The 10,881-nt window shown below is 45.9% G+C and overlaps 1 non-coding gene across 1 annotated transcript; it reads right to left on the reverse strand.

Moving 5' to 3' along the window:
* Positions 1–10,096: 10,096 nt before the first annotated feature.
* On the reverse strand, positions 10,097–10,178 carry TRNAS-GCU. Its single transcript has one exon. It is a non-coding gene; the product is annotated as a tRNA-Ser (tRNA).
* Between the last annotated feature and the right edge of the window lie 703 nt (positions 10,179–10,881).

Below are 10,881 nucleotides of genomic sequence, written 5' to 3' on the forward strand. Positions count from 1 at the left end.
AACTCACCCCTCCAGGCTTCGCCGGCGAGTCCGTGGATTCGCCTCCCCTCTGCTTGCCGTCCCGGTGGCTGATGACGGGGAGGAGAATTCCGGTGCCTCCGCTCCAATTAGTAGTTTATTAGGTTAAGATTTTTCAGTCCTTGCAGCTGCGTCGCTCGAGCAGATGGCGGCGCTTCTTCTTCAACTTTGTCTTCCAGGTTCCGATCCTTCTTGAGTTTCTCCTTCTGGATGTAGTCAACAAATCTTCGGTGTAGAATCATGTCGTCTCCTTGAGACTGCGAGGTTCGGATTTCTCGTTGTGTGGCGAGATTTGCTGTCAAACGGTTCAGATTTATTCAAGGGTTCAATGGCAACGTCTGCGGCTCCAGGGCGCTGGTCCTTAGGGGCACGTGCACGAAGACTTCTTGGCTGTTATCGACAACACAAGCAAAGCCTCCCATGCCACCCCCGCCAGTAATGAACACCTCCTATCTGGCCAACGCTTACTGCTGCCCACTCAACTACAACCCATGGGGAACCTCTACCACTACTGCAAGCAGATGAGAGCTGCACAACACCGACCACCCCGCTGCCATCAATTGTGAGGTCGACTGCCACTTCTGCAGGGGCACGCATCGCTGCTTCGAGGTGACGCTGCTGATAAGTGTTCGCCGCACCACCTCTCGAGGATGTGGCACTGCTGCAAAGGAGAGGTCGACGACGACTGGGGAAGACCACGAGGCAGCATAGATGTTGCAAGCGAGGTGGTGTTGCGAACCGGCAGCTGACGCTATGACCCTGAGCATCTCACTGACGGCAGGGGATGCTGCAAACATGTGGTATCGCGTTCCCGTGGATCTCACCGGTTGAGGGAGCTGCAGTGCAACACACGTGGTGCGTAATGCAATACGCGTGGTGCTGCCTAGTGACAGCGTAGCTGCAATGCAACACGAGTGGTGCTACGACCGATGGATCTTGTCGGCGGCGGAGCTGCAATGCAGCGGGAATATGGTGCCCTGACAGGTCCGCTGATCTCATCGGCGGGGGGGAGCTTCAATGCAGCATACTGTTTTTTGCTATGGGGGGAGATGAGTTGCTGATCTCGCTGGCCGTCATTTGCTGCAAGGTGTTGATGTAACCTGGCCGGTGCGGCAGCACGAGACGGAGGGCGACGAGTGATGGAGGGGTGGTGGGATGCAGAGACGACATGGTCAATTTCCACTGGATTGCCCACGTGTCCCAGCTGTCAAATCAGACGACAATTCCTCATCCAACGGCTCGCGAGGCGGTTTATGCTGGGGAACGTAGCAGAAATTCAAAATTTTCCTACGCGTATCACCAAGATCTATCTATGGAGAGACCAGCAACGAGTAGAAAGGAGGAGAGTTTGCATCTACATACCCTTGTAGATCGATAAGCGGAAGCGTTCAAGTGAACGGGGTTGATGGAGTCGTACTCGTCGTGATTCAGATCACCGATGATCAAGTGCCGAACGGACGGCACCTCCGCGTTCAACACACGTACAGCCCGGTGACGTCTCCCATGCCTTGATCCAGCAAGGAGAGAGGGAGAGGTTGAGGAAGACTCCATCCAACAGCAGCACAACGGCGTGGTGGTGGTGGAGGAGCGTGGCAATCCCGCAGGGCTTCGCCGAGCACCTACGGGAGAGGAGATGTGTCACGGGAGGGAGAGGAAGGCAACCAAAGGCCTTAGGTATGATTGCTCCTCCTTTTCCCCACTATATATAGGGCCAAGGGAGAGGGGGAGGGCGCAGCCTTGCCCCCTCCTCCAAGGAAGGGGTGCGGCTAAGGATGGGGAGGAGTCCATCCTCCCCAAGGCACCTCGGAGGTGCCTTCCCCCTTTAGGACTCTTCCCTTTTTCCTTTATCTTGGCGCATGGGCCTCTAGGGGCTGGTGCCCTTGGCCCATGTAGGCCAAGGCGCACCCCCTTCAGCCCATGTGGCCCCCCGGGGCAGGTGGCCCCACCCGGTGGGCCCCCGGGACCCTTCCGGTGGTCCCGGTACAATACCGATGACCCCGAAACTTGTCCCGATGGCCGAAACAGGACTTCCTATATATAAATCTTTACCTCCGGACCATTCCGGAACTCCTCGTGACGTCCGGGATCTCATCCGGGACTCCGAACAACATTCGGTAACCACATACAAGCTTCCTTTATAACCCTAGCGTCATCGAACCTTAAGTGTGTAGACCCTACGGGTTCGGGAGACATGTAGACATGACCGAGACGTTCTCCGGTCAATAACCAATAGCGGGATCTGGATACCCATGATGGCTCCCACATGTTCCACGATGATCTCATCGGATGAACCACGATGTCAAGGACTTAATCAATCCCGTATTCAATTCCCTTTGTCTATCGGTATGTTACTTGCCCGAGATTCGATCGTCGGTATCCAATACCTTGTTCAATCTCGTTACCGGCAAGTCACTTTACTCGTTCTGTAACACATCATCCCGTGATCAACTCCTTGGTCACATTGCGCATATGATGATGTCCTACCGAGTGGGCCCAGAGATACCTCTCTGTTTACACGGAGTGACAAATCCCAGTCTCGATCCGCATAAAACAATAGATACTTTCGGAGATACCTGTAGTGCACCTTTATAGTCACCCAGTTACGTTGTGACGTTTGATACACCCAAAGCACTCCTACGGTATCCAGGAGTTACACGCTCTCATGGTCGAAGGAAGAGATACTTGACATTGGCAAAGCTCTAGCAAATGAACTACACGATCTTTTGTGCTAGTCTTAGGATTGGGTCTTGTCCATCACATCATTCTCCTAATGATGTGATCCCGTTATCAACGACATCCAATGTCCATAGCCAGGAAACCATGACTATCTGTTGATCACAATGAGCTAGTCAACTAGAGGCTCACTAGGGACATATTGTGGTCTATGTATTCACACATGTATTACGATTTCCGGATAATACAGTTATAGCATGAATAAAAGACAATTATCATGAACAAGGAAATATAATAATAATACTTTTATTATTGCCTCTAGGGCATATTTCCAACAGTCTCCCACTTGCACTAGAGTCAATAATCTAGTTCACATCGCCATGTGATTAACACTCACAGGTCACATCGCCATGTGACTAATACCCAAGAGTTTACTAGAGTCAGTAGTCTAGTTCACATCACTATGTGATTAACACTCAATGAGTTTTATGTTTGATCATGTTGCTTGTGAGAGAGGTTTTAGTCAACGGGTCTGAACCTTTCAGATCCGTGTGTGCTTTACAAATCTCCATGTCATCTCCTAGATGCAGCTACCACGCTCTATTTGGAGCTATTCCAAACAACTGTTCTACTTGCAACTATTCTAAATTGTTGCCCCATTGTACGTATCCGGTATCTCTACTTAGAGCTATCCGGATAGGTGTTAAGCTTGCATCGTCGTAACCTTTACGACGAACTCTTTTACCACCTCCATAATCGAGAAAATTCCTTAGTCCACTAGTTACTAAGGATAACTTTGACCGCTGTCCTGTGAGCCATTCTTGGATCACTCCTGTACCCCTTGACTGACTCATGGCAAGGCACACTTCAGGTGCGGTACACAACATAGCATACTGAAGAGCCTACGTCTTAAGCATAGGGGACGACCTTCGTCCTTTCTCTCTATTCTGCCGTGGTCGAGCTTTAAGTCTTAACTTCGTACCTTACAACTCAGGCAAGAACTCCTTCTTTGACTGGTCCATCTTGAACACTTTCAAGATCATGTCAAGGTATGTGCTCATTTGAAAGTACCATTAAGCGTTTTGATCTATCCTTATAGATCTTGATGCTCAATGTTCAAGTAGCTTAATCCAGGTTTTCCATTGAAAAACACTTTCAAAATAACCCTATATGCTTTCTACATCATCTCTGATCATCAATATGTCAACAACATATACTCATCAGAAATTCTATAGTGCTCCCACTCACTTCTTTGGAAATACAAGTTTCTCATAAACTTTGTATAAACCCAAAATCTTTGATCATCATCAAAGCATACATTCCAACTCCGAGATGCTCACTCCAGTCCTTAGAAGGATCGCTGGAGCTAGCATACCTTTTAGCATCCTTAGGATCGACAAAACTTTTCTGATTGTATCACATACAACCTTTCCTTACAAAAACTGGTAAGGAAACTCGTTTTGACATCCATCTGCCAGATTTCATAAATGCAGCTAATGCTAACATGATTCCGACGGACTTTAAGCATCGCTACGAGTGAGAAAATCTCATCGTAGTCAACTCCTTGAACTTGTCCGAAAACACTTCGCCACAAGTCGAGCTTCATAGATGGTGACATTACCATCCACGTCTGTCTTCTTCTTAAAGATCCATTTATCTTAATGGCTTGCCGATCATCGGGCAAGTCCACCAAAGTCCATGGATCCGTTCTCGGATTTTATGGCCTCGAGCCATTTATCGGAATCCGGGCCCACCATCGTTTCTCCATAGCTCGTAGGTTCATTGTTGTCTAGCAACATGACCTTCAAGACAGGATCACTTTACCACTCCGAAGTAGTACGTGTCCTTGTCGTCCTACGAGGTTCGGTAGTGACTTGATCCGAAGTTTCATGATCAATATCATAAGCTTCCACTTCAATTGGTGTAGGTGCCACAGGAACAACTTCCTGTGCCCTGCCACACACTAGTTGAAGAGACGGTTCAATAACCTCATCAAGTCTCCACCATCCTCCCACTCAACTCTTTCGAGAGAAACCTTTCCTCGAGAAAGGACCCGATTGTAGAAACAATTCATATTGCTTTCGGATCTGAATTAGGAGGTGTACCCAACTGTTTTGGGTTTCCTATGAAGATGCATTTTATCCGCTTTGGGTTCGAGCTTAATCCTGAAACTTTTTCACATAAGCGTCGCAGCCCCAAACCTTTAAGAAACGACAACTTAGGTTTCTCTAAACCATAATTCATACGGTGTCATCTCAACGGAATTACGTGGTGCCCTATTTAAAGTGAATGTGGTTGTCTCTAATGCCTAACCCATGAACGATAGTGGTAATTCGATAAGAGACATCATGGTACGCACCATATCCAATAGGGTGCAACTATGATCTTCGGACACACCATCACACTATGGTGTTCCAGGCGGTATTAATTGTGAAACAATTTCCACAATGTCTTAATTGTGTGCCAAAACTCGTAACTCAGATATTCATCTCTATGATCATATCATAGACATTTTATCCTCTTGTCACAATGATCTTCTACTTCACTCTGAAATTACTTGAACCATTCAATAATTCAGACTTGTGTTTCATCAAGTAAATATTCTCAACATCTGCTCGAATCATCTATGAAGTAAGAACATAACGATATTCACTGCATGCCTCAGCACTCATTGGACTGCACACATCAAAATGTGTTGCTTCCAACAAGTTGCTATCTTGTTCCATCTTACTGAAACCGAGGCTTTTCAGTCATCTTGCCCATGTGGTATGATTTGCATATCTCAAGCGATTCAAAATCAAGTGAGTTCAAACGGTCCATTTGCATGGAGCTTCTTCATGCATATATACCAATAGACATGGTTCGCATGTCTCAAACTTTTCAAAAATGAGTGAGTCCAAAGATCCATCAACATGGAGCTTCTTCATGTGTTTTATACCATTATGACTTACATGGCAGTGCCACAAGTAAGTGGTACTATCATTACTATCTTATATCTTTTGGCATGAAAATGTGTAGCCCTACGATCAAGATTCAATAAACCATTCCTTTAGGTGCAAGAGCACTTATTCAGGTTTAATACTAATCTTGATGGTAGAGGGAGCGTGCGATGTTTGATTATATCAAACTTGGAAACACTTCCAACACATATCGTCAGCTCACCTTTAGCCAGTCTCCTTTTATTACGTAGCTTTTATTTCGAGTTACTAATACTTAGCAACCGAACCGGTATCTAATACCCTGGTGCTACTAGGAGTACTAGTAAAGTACACATTAACATAATGTATATCCAATATACTTCTATCGACCTTGCCAGCCTTCTCATCTACCAAGTATCTAGGGTAATCCTGCTCCAGTGGTTGTTCCCCTTATTACAGAAGCACTTAGTCTCGGGTTTGGGTTCAGCCTCGGGTTTCTTCATTGGTGCAGCAGCTGATTTGCCGTTTCATGAAGTATCCCTTCTTGCCCTTGCCCTTCTTGAAACTAGTGGTTTCATCAACCATCAACAATTGATGCTCCTTCTTGATTTCTACTTTCGCGGTGTCAAACAACGCGAATATTTCAAGGATCATCATATCTATCCCTGATATGTTATAGTTCATCACGAAGCTCTAGCAGCTTGGTGGTAATGACTTCGGAGGAACTATCACTATTTCATCTGGAAGATCAACTCCCACTTGATTCAAGTGATTGTTGCACTCAGACAATCTGAGCACAAGCTCAACAATTGAGCTTCTCTCCTTAGTTTGCAGGCTAAGAAAATCGCCGGAGGTCTTATACCTCTTGACGTGGGCACGAGCCTGAAATCCCAATTTCAGCCCTCGAAACATCTCATATGTTCCGTGACGTTTCGAAAACGTCTTTGGTGCCTCTTCTTAAACCATTTAATTGAACTATCACGTAGTTATCAAAACGTGTATGTTCGATGTTCGAAACATCCACAAACGACGTTTGGGGTTCAGCACACTGAGCAGTGCATTAAGGACATAAGCTTTCTACTGTTCGCATAATTGCTACTATCAACTTTCAACTATATTTTCTCTAGGAACATATCTAAATAGTAGAACTATAGCGCGAGCTACGACATAATTTGCAAAGGGTCTTTTGACTTTGTTCAAGATAATTAAGTTCATCTTATGAACTCCCACTCAGATAGACATCCCTCTGGTCATCTAAGTGATTACATGATCCGAGTCAAACTAGGCCGTGTCCGATCATCACGTGAGACGGACTAGTCATCATCGGTGAACATCTTCATGTTGATCGTATCTTCTATACGACTCATGTTCGACCTTTCGGTCTCCGTGTTCCGAGGCCATGTCTGTACATGCTAGGCTCGTCAAGTTAACCCTAAGTGTTTTCGCTGTGTAAAACTGTCTTACACCCGTTGTATGTGAACGTAAGAATCTATCACACCCGATCATCACGTGGTGCTTCGAAATGACGAACTGTAGCAACGGTGCACAGTTAGGGGAGAACACTTCTTGAAATTTTGTAAGGGATCATCTTATTTACTACCGTCGTCCTAAGTAAACAAGATGCATAAACATGATAAACATCACATGCAATCAAATAGTGACATGATATGGCCAATATCATTTTGCTCCTTTTGATCTTCATCTTCGGGGCTCCATGATCATCATCGTCACCGGCATGACACCATGATCTCCATCATCATGATCTCCATCATCGTGTCTTCATGAAGTTGTCACGCCAACGACTACTTCTACTTCTATGGCTAACGCGTTTAGCAATAAAGTAAAGTAAGTTACATGGCGTTCTTCAATGACACGCAGGTCATACAAAAAATAAAGACAACTCCTATGGCTCCTGCCGGTTGTCATACTCATCGACATGCAAGTCGTGAATCCTATTACAAGAACATGATCAATCTCATACATCACATATCATTCATCACATTCTTCTTGGCCATATCACATCACATAGCATACCCTGCAAAAACAAGTTAGACGTCCTCTAATTGTTGTTGCATGTTTTACGTGGCTGCTATGGGTTTCTAGCAAGAACGTTTCTTACCTACGCAAGACCACAGCGTGATATGCCAATTGCTATTTACCCTTCATAAGGACCCTTTTCATCGAATCCGTTCCGACTAAAGTGGGAGAGACTGGCACCCGCTAGCCACCTTATGCACCAAGTGCATGTCAATCGGTGGAACCTGTCTCACGTAAGAGTACGTGTAAGGTCGGTCCGGGCCGCTTCATCCCACAATACCGTCGAAACAAGATTGGACTAGTAACGGTAAGCATATTGAACAACATCAACGCCCACAACTACTTTGTGTTCTACTCGTGCAAAGAATCTACGCAATAGACCTAGCTCATGATGCCACTGCTGGGGAACGTAGCAGAAATTCAAAATTTTCCTACGCGTATCACCAAGATCTATCTATGGAGAGACCAGCAACGAGTAGAAAGGAGGAGAGTTTGCATCTACATACCCTTGTAGATCGATAAGCGGAAGCGTTCAAGTGAACGGGGTTGATGGAGTCGTACTCGTCGTGATTCAGATCACCGATGATCAAGTGCCGAACGGACGGCACCTCCGCGTTCAACACACGTACAGCCCGGTGACGTCTCCCATGCCTTGATCCAGCAAGGAGAGAGGGAGAGGTTGAGGAAGACTCCATCCAACAGCAGCACAACGGCGTGGTGGTGGTGGAGGAGCGTGGCAATCCCGCAGGGCTTCGCCGAGCACCTACGGGAGAGGAGATGTGTCACGGGAGGGAGAGGAAGGCAACCAAAGGCCTTAGGTATGATTGCTCCTCCTTTTCCCCACTATATATAGGGCCAAGGGAGAGGGGGAGGGCGCAGCCTTGCCCCCTCCTCCAAGGAAGGGGTGCGGCTAAGGATGGGGAGGAGTCCATCCTCCCCAAGGCACCTCGGAGGTGCCTTCCCCCTTTAGGACTCTTCCCTTTTTCCTTTATCTTGGCGCATGGGCCTCTAGGGGCTGGTGCCCTTGGCCCATGTAGGCCAAGGCGCACCCCCTTCAGCCCATGTGGCCCCCCGGGGCAGGTGGCCCCACCCGGTGGGCCCCCGGGACCCTTCCGGTGGTCCCGGTACAATACCGATGACCCCGAAACTTGTCCCGATGGCCGAAACAGGACTTCCTATATATAAATCTTTACCTCCGGACCATTCCGGAACTCCTCGTGACGTCCGGGATCTCATCCGGGACTCCGAACAACATTCGGTAACCACATACAAGCTTCCTTTATAACCCTAGCGTCATCGAACCTGAAGTGTGTAGACCCTACGGGTTCGGGAGACATGTAGACATGACCGAGACGTTCTCCGGTCAATAACCAACAGCGGGATCTGGATACCCATGATGGCTCCCACATGTTCCACGATGATCTCATCGGATGAACCACGATGTCAAGGACTCAATCGATCCCGTATTCAATTCCCTTTGTCTAGCGGTATTTTACTTGCCCGAGATTCGATCGTCGGTATACCGATACCTTGTTCAATCTCGTTACCGGCAAGTCACTTTACTCGTTCCGTAACACATCATCCCGTGATCAACTCCTTGGTCACATTGCGCATATGATGATGTCCTACCGAGTGGGCCCAGAGACACCTCTCCGTTTACACGGAGTGACAAATCCCAGTCTCGATCCGCATAAAACAATAGATACTTTCGGAGATACCTGTAGTGCACCTTTATAGTCACCCAGTTACGTTGTGACGTTTGATACACCCAAAGCACTCCTACGGTATCCAGGAGTTATACGATCTCATGGTCAAAGGAAGAGATACTTGACATTCGCAAAGCTCTAGCAAATGAACTACTCGATCTTTTGTGCTAGTCTTAGGATTGGGTCTTGTCCATCACATCATTCTCCTAATGATGTGATCCCGTTATCAACGACATCCAATGTCCATAGTCAGGAAACCATGACTATCTGTTGATCACAACGAGCTAGTCAACTAGAGGCTCACTAGGGACATATTGTGGTCTATGTATTCACACGTGTATTACGATTTCCGGATAATACAGTTATAGCATGAATAAAAGACAATTATCATGAACAAGGAAATATAATAATAATACTTTTATTATTGCCTCTAGGGCATATTTCCAACAGTTTACAATTAGTTCGCGTCAGAATTTTGTTAGTATCTGGTTGGACATCAGATAGATTAAATCACGTACTGTAGAGAAAAAGAGCCGGCCATTTTGTAGGCGCATTTCAGAGGTGGAACATTTCGTTTCTTAAGATGTTATAAACTGATATCCCATATGGTATTCTGATGAGAAACTGATATCCCATATGGTATTCCGCTGTCGAGAATAAATAGATACTCCGTATATACAATCACTAATATCTCCAGCACGAGAATAGAAAATAAGGATGAAGAAAAATAAAATAAAAAGGAAACGACGCCTGAGAGATTCGAACTCTCGCGGGGAAACCCCATGTACTTAGCAGGCACACGCCTTAACCACTCGGCCAAAGCGTCGCTTGTGTCACTGCTCTGACTGCATTCTATATATTCGTTATGGGAAGGCCCATCTTAAGGCCTTAGAGTCCATAGGCCATATAAGAGAGCAGCTTCGGCCTGCATTGCCCATAGGCCGTAGAAAATGAGCGCGGCCGGCTCATCTTTTTCTGCCTGTGATCTTGTAGAAAAAGAACTTCTTTTCTACGTGTGCTGGGCACCGGCTTAGTGTCGTGCCTCGTCCAGCCGAAGACAGACAAGAAGACAGGGGCTGATGGATGGCCGCGCTGTTTAGTTGGAGAGAATGGAAATATCGAAAGGTTTGAGAGAGATGCCCTTTGGTTCTCAAGTGTATATATATCTGATATAATTTTATTTTAGAAGACAAAAATTTTTAGAAGTTTTTTACAATAAACTTGACTTTTTTTCACCAGTATATATACTTTCATGAATAAAAAACCAGCATCGACTTCAGGGCAAAAAAAATATTGCTATTATAGGTCACTACTTACATAATTTTGGCCATTTTTTTAAAAGAAGACAACTATTTTTTTTCTTTTTGTGGAATTTTTGTTACAAGTACAATGAAAGGTTAAGTTTATTTAAAAATGAGATTTTTTTAAACTTTTTATATAATTATTAAAAAGTTACATATAGGATGTATATGCACCAATAGACCAGACGTTCTTGTCCAGAGTTTGAGGTGCTAGTTTGGAGTCTAAAT

This window comes from Triticum dicoccoides, chromosome 6B (assembly GCF_002162155.2).
Source record: "Triticum dicoccoides isolate Atlit2015 ecotype Zavitan chromosome 6B, WEW_v2.0, whole genome shotgun sequence".
NCBI classification, from domain to species: Eukaryota; Viridiplantae; Streptophyta; class Magnoliopsida; order Poales; family Poaceae; genus Triticum; species Triticum dicoccoides.